The 15019-nt window shown below is 26.7% G+C and overlaps 1 long non-coding RNA gene across 1 annotated transcript; it reads right to left on the bottom strand.

The window, feature by feature from the left end:
- Positions 1-6801: 6801 nt before the first annotated feature.
- LOC129962085 (uncharacterized) lies at positions 6802-15019 on the bottom strand. Its single transcript, XR_008783882.1, has 5 exons — positions 14880-15019; positions 13161-13172; positions 9778-9789; positions 7743-7763; positions 6802-6833 (listed from the first exon to the last, which is right to left on the bottom strand). It is a non-coding gene; the product is annotated as an uncharacterized LOC129962085 (long non-coding RNA).

Below are 15019 nucleotides of genomic sequence, written 5' to 3'. Positions count from 1 at the left end.
TAAAGACTATGTGAAATAAATCAAGAAATTTTATTAAAAAAAATACATTGAAACAGAATTGCACGTTCAACTTTGCATGAACAAAACTTGTCGTGAATGAATATTAATGTAAATATATATGTTGTGTGAGTTTTACAAATATAAATAAATGTGTAGATGTCTAACATGTGTTACAGTTTGTTAAACTTACCTCCCGCGATCTCTTTAGCTGAAATGAAAAGAAACCGTCACTTATTTAACATAATTTAAATTCATAATATTTTATTCTTGTATTTGAAATATTTCTTAAATCAAATTCAACCGGAAGATTTTAAAATTAAATACAAATTTATTTTTAACGTATATACAATATTAGTATATTAAAATATGATTTTTATTTATCAGAGAACAGCAAAAAAATTTTTTAATTCGTAAGTCATGTCTTATTAATTAGCTTTAACGGAATATTTATTGAAGTTAAATGTAGATCTGTAAATGGAAACACTCATTTTAAATTATTTGATTCATCAATTATATTTGAAAACATGAGAAAAAAATGTTCGAAATAAAATACGAATACTCTCTTTTTTTTTAATTGCTAGCAAAGCAACTGATTTTGCAGAATTGTGCTTCAATAAAATGTTATTATACACATGCATAAAAATATAAAAAAGAGTGAATTGAATATCTTAATATTGAACTTCTATTTATTATACTTGATTTTAGAGTTCGAAAAGAGACGTCATTCTTTTTAATATTAAAAATATAGCTAAAATTTAATTGGATTATTTAAAAAAATGAATGACAAATCATCATCATTTTATTTTAGCGTTAATTTGGTAATAAACAAATATAAAATAATTCAACTTTCATTTTATAAAAATGTGTTAAATCTTGAAAATTGGATGAATTTAATTATTAAAAAAATAAATGCTGCTTTCTGTTTCTTACCTCCTTTTATGGAACCTAAAAGCAAAAAGAAATAGTAATTATTGAAAAAAAAAGTTCCCAATTAAATCAAAAACTATTTATATATGTTATCTTTTTTTTTCTTCAATTTCATTCTATTCAAAAATTTTGGAAACGCTATCGAGTTTAGTAGTAATTATGAGAATTGTGAATTTCTGTTTTTAAAGTATTAATATTTCCTTCTAATTAAGTTTTCTTTAAATTAAAAAAATCGTAAAACAAACATATATATTAAATGAAATATATATAAATAGATTCTCTGCCTATAGATGGCGCCACAATACAAAGATTTCGTTTGTATCAAAAGGAAGTAACAGGGCTCTACATGTAGAGGACACCCAATTATAGGAGATGTATTGTCATTAAAAAATAAAAATAAAGCAAAATCAATCGCTGAAATTAAAATAAGAAAAGATGCATTCTGTTAAATCAAATATAAAATTTATTTAATTAAAAATAAATAAACAAGTTGAACTAACATAAAAGTATAATCGAAAATAAATTACTTAAATTAGCAAAACTGTAAAAAAGTATTAGGAATATTTTTTAAAGTCAAAAGTTAATGAAATTATTAATGAGTGAGGTGAAGAAAACTGATATGACTTCAGTAATTAAAAAATCGAAAGTCAATTCTTAAGAGAAAATATTTATTCCGAATTATAAATAGAAGAGATAAAATATATTAATAATATCTTTAGATATTAAGAAATTCTTACCTTTGACAATCTGGTGGACTATAAAAAGAAACAAACAAATTGATTAATTAATTCCACATGGGAAAAAAAGGAATCTATATTTAAAATAATCAGAAAAACCTAGTTTCAATCTCTCAGCCCCAACCACTACGATTTCCTTAATTTGTATTTCATATGAAAGCTCTAGTTTTATGAACGACGATCTCCTATCTCCCTCTATGTTCAAGAAAAGTTTCAAAAACCTTTCTCACTATTCATTCCGAAGGAGGGGGTGAAGGCCGCGACAGGATTCTCCGGGCCAAAATCCTTGTACTGATTTCGAGAATCTAATGGACCCTATATACATCAATAATGGTCCCCTTGTCTCCCGCTCTCCACCCTATATTTTCAAGAGAATCACAAAATAAACTTTTACTCTAAACCACTAGAATATTTTCGACACTTACTTACATGGTGAACGAGTCAGAATGCCCTATGTTAAAATTATGCTTTCAACTAGTGTGATATGATGCGACTCATCAAAGCGGATTGGTACTATTAAATGAATGCTATTAATATTATAACAGAAAGCTAGTCATCAAAAACGACAGCTAAATATTCTATTTTCAAAATAAAATTTATAAGAAAGATAATTTGATTTCTGAGTTTATCTAAATTTTATAAATACTATCATCCATTAGAAATTCTGAATCCAAAAATTTTAAAGTAAAACATTTTGTAACTTTTAATAAACTAATTTATTTTCTTAACTGTGAAATATTTAATAAACGATTTTAATGGAAAAAAAGGTTTATCTTACTAATTTAAAACAAATTTATATTACGAAGCATTTCTTCTTTAATCTACGCTTCATACTGTAGAAGTAGGAAATTAGTAAATAATTCATTTAGTTAAAAATTTATAATAAACGAATGCTTACTTCGTTATCGATGTTCCATTTAAAAAAATTCATAATCTAATTTACTAAGCTCTTTGTTTAAACTAACAGCTGTCACAACTCTACACAGTTTAAATTACTAAGCATTTCTTCTTTAATCTACACTTCATACTGTAGAGGAGGGAAATTAGTACAAAATTTATAATAAGCGAATGCTTACTTCATTATCGTTATTCTATTTAAAAAAATTCATAGCCTAATTTACTAAGCTTTCTGTTTAAACTAACAGCTGTCACAGCTTTGTTTAAACTAAAAAGACTTATTCATATATAACACTGTTTATAGTGCAAATTAAAATGTGTAATGCACAATTTTATAAATAGTACTTACCTCCTTTTTCAATATCTGAGGAATTATAAAAGAAATTAAATTAAAAAATTAAAGTATCCATTAAACTTGAAATTTAAAATTACACAAAGACATAATTTTAAAAAAGCAAAAATGATTTAAAATACATCAAAAAGATTTCTTAATAAACAAAATTAAGCAAAAGTCTCTATTTTCCTATCCAACGGCTGTTAGTTCAGACATAAAGTTTATAAAAAATACTACGGAGCATATTGTTAAATTTATATTTAAAAAACAATTTTTATGATTCAATTTTAAAATACGGCATTTATTTTTGCAACCAAAATCACAAAATTAAGATTTGATTTGTATGAAATGATGTAAAAACTATTTGATGCATTCAAAACCAAAAGAATTGAAAAAACACTTTTTCAAACATTTTTTTGAGAATAATATACTGGTTTTTGCTTTGCAATTATTTCAGCTAAATTGTGAAAAAACAATTATTTTAATGATATTTGTTAAAAGCAAAAAAATTAGTGAGCAAACGTAATTTTTATACTCAAAATCTTTAAAGATTTTTAATAAATATCATGCTTTAAATTATAATGAAAGGAAGCATGATTAAATAAAGATTTACAGTTCTTCATGAAAATTATTAATCATAAAATTTTGCAGTTGGAAGGTTTGATACTATTTATAACTCAAATTTAGAATTAATTAGAACGGAATTTAACTTAAGTTTTATTGAAAGATGTAAAAATAATTTATTATTGATAACTGAAAAGTATCTAACGTTATCTAAACCATAATCTATTAAGTGTTTAATATAACTCAAAAAAAGTTTTTAAGTTATTATAGATTAGAATGTTCAGCAAATATGTTTGCAAATTTAAAATACCATTTGTTTTATGTTATATAATAATAACACATAAATGTCCAATTTTAGTTCAATTATAAGAAGATACTTGAGTTATAGTTTCTATTGTTTGTACGGAAAAAATAATGTTGTACTTACCTTTGCCTTTTAAGAAAATTACAAAAATTTATCAGAAATTAAGACATTACTATTTGAATGATCTTTTTTGCTTAAAATGATATATTTCAAATAATTGCTATAAAATTTATTGAATACTCAATATAATTTAATATTCAACTTACGATTGCCTTTTAACCAAAGAAAAAAAATTCAGATATTTACACATTACTACTCAAAAAAAAAAAAAAAACACGTTATTTTCATTAAAAAGAATATATTTCAAATTACGTCAATAAAATTTCTTAGAAATAAGTATTTAGAGTTATCTAATCAAAAATAAAATTTACCTTTACTGTAATAAGACGCCATTATGCTTAGGAAATTATTGTTTAATAAATTTCGATTTCGTAATAATAATGTATATTTGGGAATATATAGTCTATTATGCAAAGATGGACCTATCCCTTTCAAATTGGCCACAACGTATTGTTTTTGTTTTAATGATCAGGAAAAATGAAGCACTAAATGCTTTATATTTTTGTGACAAAAACGGCTATTGCACAAAGTTTGTATCTTATAAATGATTCAAATTCCATGCGGTAATTTCAAAATGAAAATCAGAAACTGAATTTTTAAAAAATGCGGTAAAAAAGATTTACAATAAAGATTTTTCACAATAAAGAAATTACTTTATTGTGAAACGTTAGGAAAGCATTTTTCTAAAACCGAAATAAGTTTCGGTTTTTTGTATTACACATTAACAGCCTGAATCATAAAAATAACATAATTAAGCTCATCATTTTGATGAACAGTTCAGTTTTTCAAATGTTTTAGTAACTGAATGCATTGAGAGAAGATTAGTTTTAAAAAAAACAATAATTGTCAATCTTGCAGAAAAATCTCAATATAATTACCTAAAAGTGAGGTGTTCAAATAATTATTCCTCATAATATGACACGATCGCACCTGAATAGACGCATCATCTATCCTTTCTATGTGCAAAATAATCCAAAATTTCTTATGAAATCATTGATAGTATTCCAATTTTTTCTTGCGCTTCCTTGTGATTTGTTAGGAATTCATTTAAGTTGGTTGGTCGTATTTATGAAACTATTCACCTAATATTTTAAAATCAGATGTCTTACAAAATGGTAAGATTATTAAGTATGATTGGGAAGAATCCCCTTAAAAATCCCGTAATAGCTACCAAACTTTCTTGCCTTTTATTCCCTACTTGCCTTTCTCTAAGCGACCAATTATGACTTTTTCCTAAAAAGTATTCCGCTGAAGTTATATCATTGCTTTTCAGAGGAATTGGAGGTATAATTGTAAAGCGTTTTTATAAATGAATATCCCAACTTTGCAGAATTATTAAATGGGGAAAAACGAAGTACAACTTTGTTATTGATTAGAAATTGCAAACAAATGAAATTTTAAATTCAACAGAGTTATAAGTGTTCTTTCTAAGCACTTACAAACATTTGAACGAGTCATATCAAAGCGATACGACAACTCGTCTCATGCTTTTTCGACATCTATGATGTGATGCTTTGAAAGTCTGAAGTCCTTAATGTCAATTGGTAACGGTGGAACGAACACCTGCTATTTGATGCAGTTCCAGAAAAAAAAAGTCAAATATTGTCAAATATCATATATGCATCCTTTCTAAACATCATGTTAGGCATGCAGAAAAAATTGTGGGGCGAGTTATCATACCGCTTTGTTATCTTTTGTATTTCTGGAGAATACATCTCAGGCTTATAAATGTGTTGAATTTAACTTTCCACAGCTATTTTTGATTTCTAATAAAGAACAAGGTTATATTTTGTTTTATTTTCTTTTATTTAAAAGCCCTAAAAAGTTGGTATAATCGTTTATAAATACCTATACATTATCTCTCATATGGCTCCTACTGTCGTTTCTAGAAGTCACATGATTATGTAGATCAGATATTCAATTCATATGCCATCTTCGAGACATTTCACATGATGAAATGGTATAAAGGAAGTACACTAAGAACAATTCTAATCAAATAATCTACTTTGTAAAACGCATAATCATGTATATCCATACACGAAGCATGTAATCCTAGCAAGACATTTGATATTTCATTCGCTGCTTGTTTATAGTTCTTGATTCACAAACCATATAAAAATCTTCTGCTGTTATAATTATTTGTTTGTCATTTTTCGCTAAGCTGTTGAATGGTCAAAATTGGAAAGTTTTTCACTCTGAAATGCTTGCAGACTCTTTCTGTAAAATGGCTCTAATGTACGTCTTCCAGCTTTCTTATGACATGCTGTCCACCAAATTACGTCTTCCAAATCGAATCGATTTCATGCTATCCATGTCTTGCTATATAATTTATTTGAATTTGTAGCGATATTCTATAAATATTAGTTTGTTTCATGTTCATCTTCCAAGTAAATATTTTACTTTGATAACGTCCTCTTTATGTTTTTACAGTAGGTTGATTATCAATCAAAATGTCCATATCTGTCAAAGCTTTTACATGCTTAAATGCCTTTTTGTCTAATTTTGTTTTTGCTTGCCTTTCATACTTTTTTTCTTACATATGCAAATACTTTCCTTTATACGTTTCATTTATTGATGACTTTTACAAACCTTAAACATAGAATTATATTATTAACCACTTAATAATTTCAATAACCCTCTGTAATTGCATCATCTTTAAGGTTAATTTATGAAGTATCGTTACTTGAGAAAAAAAAATGACCGGATTAACGAGAGAGAAAAAACAGCAGTCTGAGACTACTATTAAGCTGTTATACATGCTATTAAGTTGTTTAAATTTAGTGTTGCTCCTGAAGTAATTTATTTTAAAAATATGGATGTTTAGTCTTTAAAGATGAGTTGTTGAAAATATTTTATTTTGGCGAATTTTTGTAAATTATAACAAGGTGAAAATTTTTAAACATAGAAAAATTTAAAGAAATATATTTACCTCTTATCGGACTATTTGCAACTGAAATGAAAGGGAAAACAAATTATTTTTAGAAGTTGACGCTAATAATTACCATTAGAATTTTTTTAGGTGAAAAAAATAAATTAGCATTTAAAAAAAAAAGAGCAAATAATTCCAAACAAATTTATGTTGTATGCATATGAATTTATATTACCACATATCTAGCACTCGTTTCTTTTGCTGAAAATGGTTGAAAAGCAATTGATTATAATTAGTGCAACTTTTTTCTCCTTAACACATCCAAAATTTAAAAACTGCAACATGAGACTTAACATTGTTTTTTTTTAAATAAAAAAAACTGCAATTTCGATTAAAAAACTTTAAAATCTGACTATATTATCATCAGTATTTGGGCGTGGCATAATCCTTCAAAATAAAATAATAGTAAACCTTTCAAGAGAAATCATTGTAATGTTCCAATTGTCATCTCGAAACTTCGAATGTAGATTCAAAACCTGTTTGAACGGAAAAGTTGTCATCGGAATGATAAGTTTTAAGTCTCATTTAGTGGTCTTTCCATTCTTTATGATACGACATAGGAATTTTGAAAGTCAAAAACTATTTCAAGTATTGTTTGACTAATTCTAGAAATTCTTGAAATTTTTCTTAAGTTCAAAATACGGCTTTAGTCGAAACTGCTTTAATTAAATATCGCAATTTTGTAATTTATAATAAGTCTTTACTTCGAAAAGCGTTTAGTATGAGAATGCAACTTTTTTATTGCATATTTTCTAGAAATTTTGATTAATTTTTTGCATTCTTACAATTATTTCCAATTCCTTTACTTCAATCTTTTCCATCTTAAATTCATATAGAACATATTGATTATATGGGAGAAAATGTCTTTTAAATTTTTAAGATTCCTATTTTCTATATTATTTTATATGCAAATTATGCAAAAACTCTTACCTTGATTATCAGCAGTTTTAGCTAAAAAGAAAATATTTTTCATGCAGTAACACGTAAATAAAGTTTATCGGTATTAAAACTTTCAATTTTAAATAAAATTTTCCTCGTTAAAAAGTGGGGGGTTTTTTCATAGCAGCGTTTTTCTAAAATCCTACTGATTATAATTTCTAATTAAGAAAAAGAAAAGTAACAAATTGACCAATTATCAAAGAATTGAAGAAATAAGTAATAACAAATCTAAAAGTCTGGAAAAAGAAAAGGAAAAAATTAATATAGTTTGTTTCTTTCGTTGTGTTTTAAAGAGAATAATAAAAACGAAAGAAATAAATAAAACAGCATACAACAATGCATAAAAATGTAAAAAATATTTTTTTGTCAAAAATTTAGAATGAAAACAAAATCGTTTTCCTAATCTCTTTATTTATTTATTTATTTGCAATGAATATTAAAAAGCTGATTTAATGCTTTAGTCAATCAAAATTACTTTTTCTTATCTTTGATCTTATCTCTAATAAAATCAGAGTGATTTCAATAGAAATCGTTTAGTAAATATTAAATTTGAAATTATGTGATTTCTGTACATAGATGGTGTTCTTTAGAATGTATTTCAATCAAAGCATATTTTGAAGCTTTTGAAGTTTAGTTGCTGCTTCTTAAATTGGCATTAAAACAAAGAAAAAACAACAGCAAGCGTGATTACATTTTAATTTATCATTAAATTTTCATATTGAAATAAAATCTAATTTTTATCTAAATGCTAATAAAATGTGTATGTTTACTTATAAATTGGAGGAACAAAGTGAGCAGTAATTGGTAGAAGTATATAATCGTATACATGATATATACTTTTTATGTAAAAAAAAAAATCTTTCATTAATAAGACTATTGGGGAAAAAATCATATTAAATATACTTACAACAAAACGAATAGAATTTAAAATAAAGTTAAAGGCTCTGGCAATGAATCGAATGCCGAAATAAAATAAACCATCTTCGTTAATTAAACAATTATATTATTAATTAAACAATGTAATTATTGAAACAATGAAAACAGTAGGAGTGGTCTCCAAAAAACTTTCTCGCATACTCTCTAATAAAGGTGTTATACCAGAGAATGCCTTGTATGGGATTGATGTACAATAGTTACGAATAATTAATTTTTGGCGTAAACTTAGCATTTTTACTGAAATTAACATGCCAGCATTGGCGAATTTTTTGGCGATTAATCCCTGGTATGTTGTTAATAATAAATGAGCATCTAACAACACCTGAAAATTAAATCTGTATTTAGATGTCTTTATCCCAATCCATTGAACCGAAATTTTGACCCAAAATTGACAAAATCCCACACTAAATTTTATATATTTAACTCATTGCGCTTTTGAATTATCACGTTTATGTATTCCTAAAAGAATAGATCAAATGATGGTCAAGCCCTCATTGGATTTGCGTATAAATTTGATGGGAGTCTACACTAAAGATGTTAAATGCGTGTGCCAAATTTCATCCATCCAGCTTTCTTCGTTTTTGAGTTATCACGTTTATGTATTCCTAAAAGAATAGATCAACAGATGGTCAAACCCTCATTGGATTTGAGTATAAATTTGATGGGAGTCTACACTAAAAATGTTAAATGTGTGTGCCAAATTTCATCCGTCCAGCTTTCTTCGTTTTGTAGTTATTACGTTAACTATATTCGATCAGCCGGCCAAACGGACTTCACCTGAAATGAATTTTCTCAAAATTTGATAGAAACCAACAAATTTGGTGCGAAGACCGTACGCCAAATTTAAAACGTCTAGTTCAAAACGTTTTTCAGTTATTTTTGTCACAAGCAAACAGATAGACGGATGAACTTTTTTCAAAAATGTGTTTTTCGAATTCTGGAAAGTCTGAAATGTGGAGAACGTCAAAATAACAAATTTGAAATTTTTGACGATTTCTATACTTTCTCTATACTATATACTTAAGAAAGTAAAAATAGTTTATTATCAAAAATTTTCAATACATATATACTTTTGAGAAAATGTACTTACGAGTTGAGCCGGCTAAAAAAAAAAATGATAATTGAAAAATATTTATTTACTAAAATATATATTATAAGAAAACTTGTACTATAATATCATTAAAATATAAAATCAATTTAAATATGTTACTAAAAAAATTTGATAGTAAAAAAAGATAATATAATAGTAAATAATTGAATTTAATTTCAAACATCTACAAACAAAATATGAAAAGTCTAATATTTTTTATATATTTCCCAAGCATTCTTGAGAATTCCAAAAGACAATTAAGAAAGTATAAAAAACACTGTGATTATAAAGTAAGTATATGGTATAAAATAGTTGGAGATTTGTAATTGTTTGTTTATACTCTGATTCCGTTGACTTCACTTAAAGACAAAATAAATTCCGTAATTAGGTTACATACTGGAGCAAAGGAACGATGTGAATGAAGTTAAGAAATTCAAGAAAAATAAGTCAAATGCAATGATGAAAGATTCGATCATTCTTTTGCATGGTAAATGGATTCTTGCATCATTTATTTGATCACATTGAAAGATGACAGAAATCATCTATAAATTCTCTTAATATTTCTACCTTAAAGAATACTATGCTTAAATGACAATTCTTGATTTTCAAAACGGAGAATCACATGTTCAAATCTTAGTTGCTCTTAAGATATACCGTATTCAGTGTATGATACAAGCAGGCGTACTTATCGCCGAAGATCAAACATTCTCTCTTTGATGTGATTTGAAAGTTACTGAATGCAGCGAGTGAACAAATACCCTCATCGATTAACCAGAATTCCAAATTATAAGGCCTGCTGAAGCAGGTGATAATTTAATAATTTATATAAAATTTAAAAGAAACTTTAAAGTGATATAAATAATTTTGTCTAAATTTTTCTCTTTGAATTTATATCTTTTATTCATCGTCCACCCTTATCTATCAGTTTTTTTCAATTCTACATTTTAACCATTTCTCTATATTTGATAAAATTTTATTTTGGAAATGCTTTTAGTTATTTATTCTGGTTGATATTATTAAAATTATCTTTAGCAGGGAGTGTAATGTAGTAGGCCTCCACGCTGTGCATCCTGGTTAATACTAAATCTGCTACGGCTTTGCCTCCTTCCTTGTGTCTCTGACATTTTATTGAGAATTTTTGAAAGGTGTGTAAAGTTTTGGGACTGCGTCAGTGGAATTTGCTGGCAGCCTCTCACATGAAAAAAGGACTCAACTCCTAACTGTTCGGGATAGGGTTGATACGTTTCCCATCTTCAACGATGGAAACTGGTACTGTAAACTTCAGAAATATTAGAAGGCTAGAGATCTAATGGCATCATAGTAATCTCCTGGCATTTGTAATAAATAAATAAATCTTTAGCATAATCTTCTACAGTTACCTAAAGGACACGATGTAACAGAAAAAGCTTGAGCATTAAATGGAGTTTCCCACTAGTTTAGAGTGATTACAGCATATATCCTCTATTCTAACAATAATAATAAAGTAAATTCCCTGTCAGTAAATAGCCGCCTCTGACGATTTATGTGTCCACTCTTCTGATATTTGTCGTTCTATGTCATCTGGATAATAAATTTATATCTAAAAGGTAATTTCTTTTTTATGTGGTAATTATTTAATAATTAATGAGGCCTAACTCAAATTCAATTAAGAGAAAAAAACTTAACAATTGATTTTAGTTCTGTTAGACTGTATTTAATTGAATTATTGCAATGTAAAACTAGTTGATAAGGTATATTTTATATAACATGCTTTTTTCAACTGTAAGTCATAGACTGCCTACTCCGATCCGCCAGACAGCGGGAAAACTTGAATGAACCGGACTGCAGCGACAACAACTCTGACGGGAACTGTAGTTGAGTTCTATGGGCCATCACCAGCCACGGTACAAACAACCCCATGTCGGAAGCTTCTCATCCTCAATTATGAAATGCCCCCCCCTCCCCCGATGGTTTCAAATGGATAGTATAGCTGTTATTTCCTATTATGTTATTGTTATAATGCTGAAGCATTTGTGTTTAAATTATTATTTCTATGATAAGTATCAATCGATTTATTTAAATTTTAAATCAATTGACAAAGTAGACTATATATATATTTTTTAACCTAGATCAAAGCCTTTTGATGAGATAATTTTTTTATAGAACATAGGATGATTTAGTCGTTGTGAACATAATACAATAAATTTAAAGGCTTTTTACTTCTGTGATATGTTTAGGAATTCAAACAGCCGGGCAATATTGCGATGATAATAACGTCCGTTTCCAGTCCAATCTTATCCATTTAAGCAAAAGAAAAATGTTTTATAACATTTGTTTCCTTAGAATATCTCAATTTGAAAATGGTGAATCAGTTCAGTTGTCGCACTCGTTATCTGAATGGGTTTCAAAATTATAAGGTCAGTCCGGAACTAGCCTTCGTGCTGCTTAAAATCCCAACGTTAATATAATTAATTAACATTGTCAACAACGCTAATTCTTTGATGAGAGAGAACATTATACGAAATCCTCATTTGTGTGTAGAGATTGGTGGTGATTTAAGATTTTTTGCATTATGACTTTGTGATAATTTTAAGATTTCTTCCTTTTAACTTCTAGGAAAAGTAAGATAGGAGTTAAAGTTTCAGTGAGTCTTGAACAAAGAAAAATACACATTAATATAGTCTCAATGTTTTTTAATTTTTCATAACAAAGCATTAATAACTGATGAAATGTGAGAAGAGCTGGTGAATACTACTAAAAAAGGACAGAAACGACAAAAACCTAAGATAACGGTCAGAAATTCAGTGTTATTCGATTGCCCCAATTGATAGGCGAAGAATTTTTATAATTGCATTTAAACTTGCAGCTAAAAGTTTTTCAAGAATCTCTGGAAAACACCGAAAATATTCATTGCATCCAGCAATAAAGAATATTTCGAAAAACTATTTGTTTGTTTTTCATTACCTCGTTTATTTTAACAAATAACATTTAAAAAATATATTTCAAATTTCTATGAACTATTCATTTATTAAAATGCCCAGAAATATTTTTATGGATGCATATATAGCGAGCAGTAAAGAAACCATAATGTTTAATTTCACTGAACCTGACTTTTTAAAGGAAAAAGAGCGCCTTTCTTTATGTACCACATTTGAAGTTTCTGATATGTATGTATGTCTAAAAGAATAGATACAAGTGTTTTAATTTTTACTCAGATAATCATTAATACAAAACAAAAATGAAATATTTCTCAAAATAGTGTCCCTCAGTATTTTGCAATTTCTTCATAAATAATGAAAATTATATATTATAAATTTAATTACAGCAAATTTCATTGTTGTTAATTGGTTATGAATTATTTAAAATCAATACTTATGAGGTTAAAAATAAAAGCGAATGCTTACCAGGTGCTGCTTCTAAAAAATAAAAATAAGAACTTTTGTAAAATAACTATACAAATAAAAAATTAAAACGTTTCTACAAATGAAACAAAAGTCAAATATGTAAAGGTAATTCAAATGAAACACTAGACATTTTATAAAAGAATGAAAAAGTTGTTGAAATAAAATATTTTTACAACATTCTTAATTACATTCTCTAACATCCGAAACCAAGTATAATCGTCTCTTGCATTTTACTAAACCTTTCGAAACTTCCAGCTAAATCTTGATTGACTTTCCCCTTAATTTCAAACTTTACAGTTTATTGCATATTTCAAGTGAACAGAAACTTCTTTAAAATACAACAAATACAAAATTAAATCTTCAATTAAAATACACCAATTCAATATTATTAAAAGTGATTTATATTAAAACTGGTAATTTTCAGTGCTTGACTTTCAACTTTCTACTATACACGTTTTGTATTTAGCTTCTACATATAGTTAAGAAATAGCATATATCCCCACCCATATTGCATATTTGCATATTCTCCATATTACATATATGCATTTAGATATCTTTCCTTTGTTCTATTTGGTATACAACTAAAGCTTTAATGCTAAAACCTCAAACTATTTTTTATTTATTTAGCGTTGTGTGGTTTTGAATTAAAGTGGTCATAGCCAGACAGATATATTCTCATCTCTTTGATTTTTTTTCCTAAATATTTATTACAGTCTTTAGTTTTGAGATAAAGATTATATTTAAAATTTCACTAGACAAAAATTCCTTTCTTGATTTGAATTAAAGTGGTCATAGCCAGACAGATATATTCTCATCTCTTTGATTTTTTTTCCTAAATAATTATTTCAGTCTTTAGTATTGGGATAAAGATTATATTCAAAATTTCACTAGATAAACTCCCTTTCTTGTTGATTAATAGTTTTCACATATACACTGTACTCATAATTTCAAAAACGCTTTTTTGGACTCAGAGAAGGTAGAAATTCATCAGAATTTCTAAATCGATTTTTTAATTAAAATTCCTTCTTTATTTATACTTTGTATGCAAGAAAGTGAGAAATACAAATTGTTAAATTATCAGAAAAGAAATAATTAATGAATAAAATTACTTTCCTTCATTAAAATTTATTTTTGAAATATTATTACATCATTATGAATAAGATAGCCATGATGTTAGAAAAGTTTATTAATTAAATACTTAATATAATAGTATAAATGACAGGTTCTTGACGAAGCAAACATATTAGTAATTGAATAAATCAATGTTTTTAATCAAAATACTTAACGATGCAATATTATTCTTACATTTTACTAAGTTAATTCGCAATTTAATTAATAAAAAAGACATTAACTTTTTATTGAAATTAAAATAAAAGGATTAGTTTTCAGAGAATGAATTGAAAATTTTCTGCTGGGTCAATAGAACTGCTAAATATTTTCTATTCTTCCATCACAAGCGAAAAGGTTAATTCTTCGGTTTTGATTATTTTATTAACAATTCAGACAACTTCTTTGTTAATGAACTCCAAATAAAATACATTAAATCTAGAAACAGATCACCAAATCTTATCGATACATATCTTAATATCGCATGTTGGCGCCAAAACAAAGCGACGCCAACATTTCAACCTAGATATACTTGGGATTATATTCATGTGAAATCCCCAATCAAATTGTTTATTCAGTTTCAGGATTTTGAAAAATAATTTGAAAACTTACCTATATTAGTGAGCAAAACAAAAGATATCAAAACAATACAGAATATCGGAAAGTGCCTCATTTTTAAAAAAAATGTTTTTAGAGTAAAAGCCGAACTTTCAGAAATCAGAACTGTAACTGAATCAAAATTATTCTTACAA

The sequence above is a fragment of the Argiope bruennichi genome, chromosome 2 (assembly GCF_947563725.1).
Source record: "Argiope bruennichi chromosome 2, qqArgBrue1.1, whole genome shotgun sequence".
NCBI lineage: Eukaryota > Metazoa > Arthropoda > Arachnida > Araneae > Araneidae > Argiope > Argiope bruennichi.
Note: the sequence above shows the minus strand (reverse complement) of the source record. Positions and strands in the feature narration are given on the sequence as shown.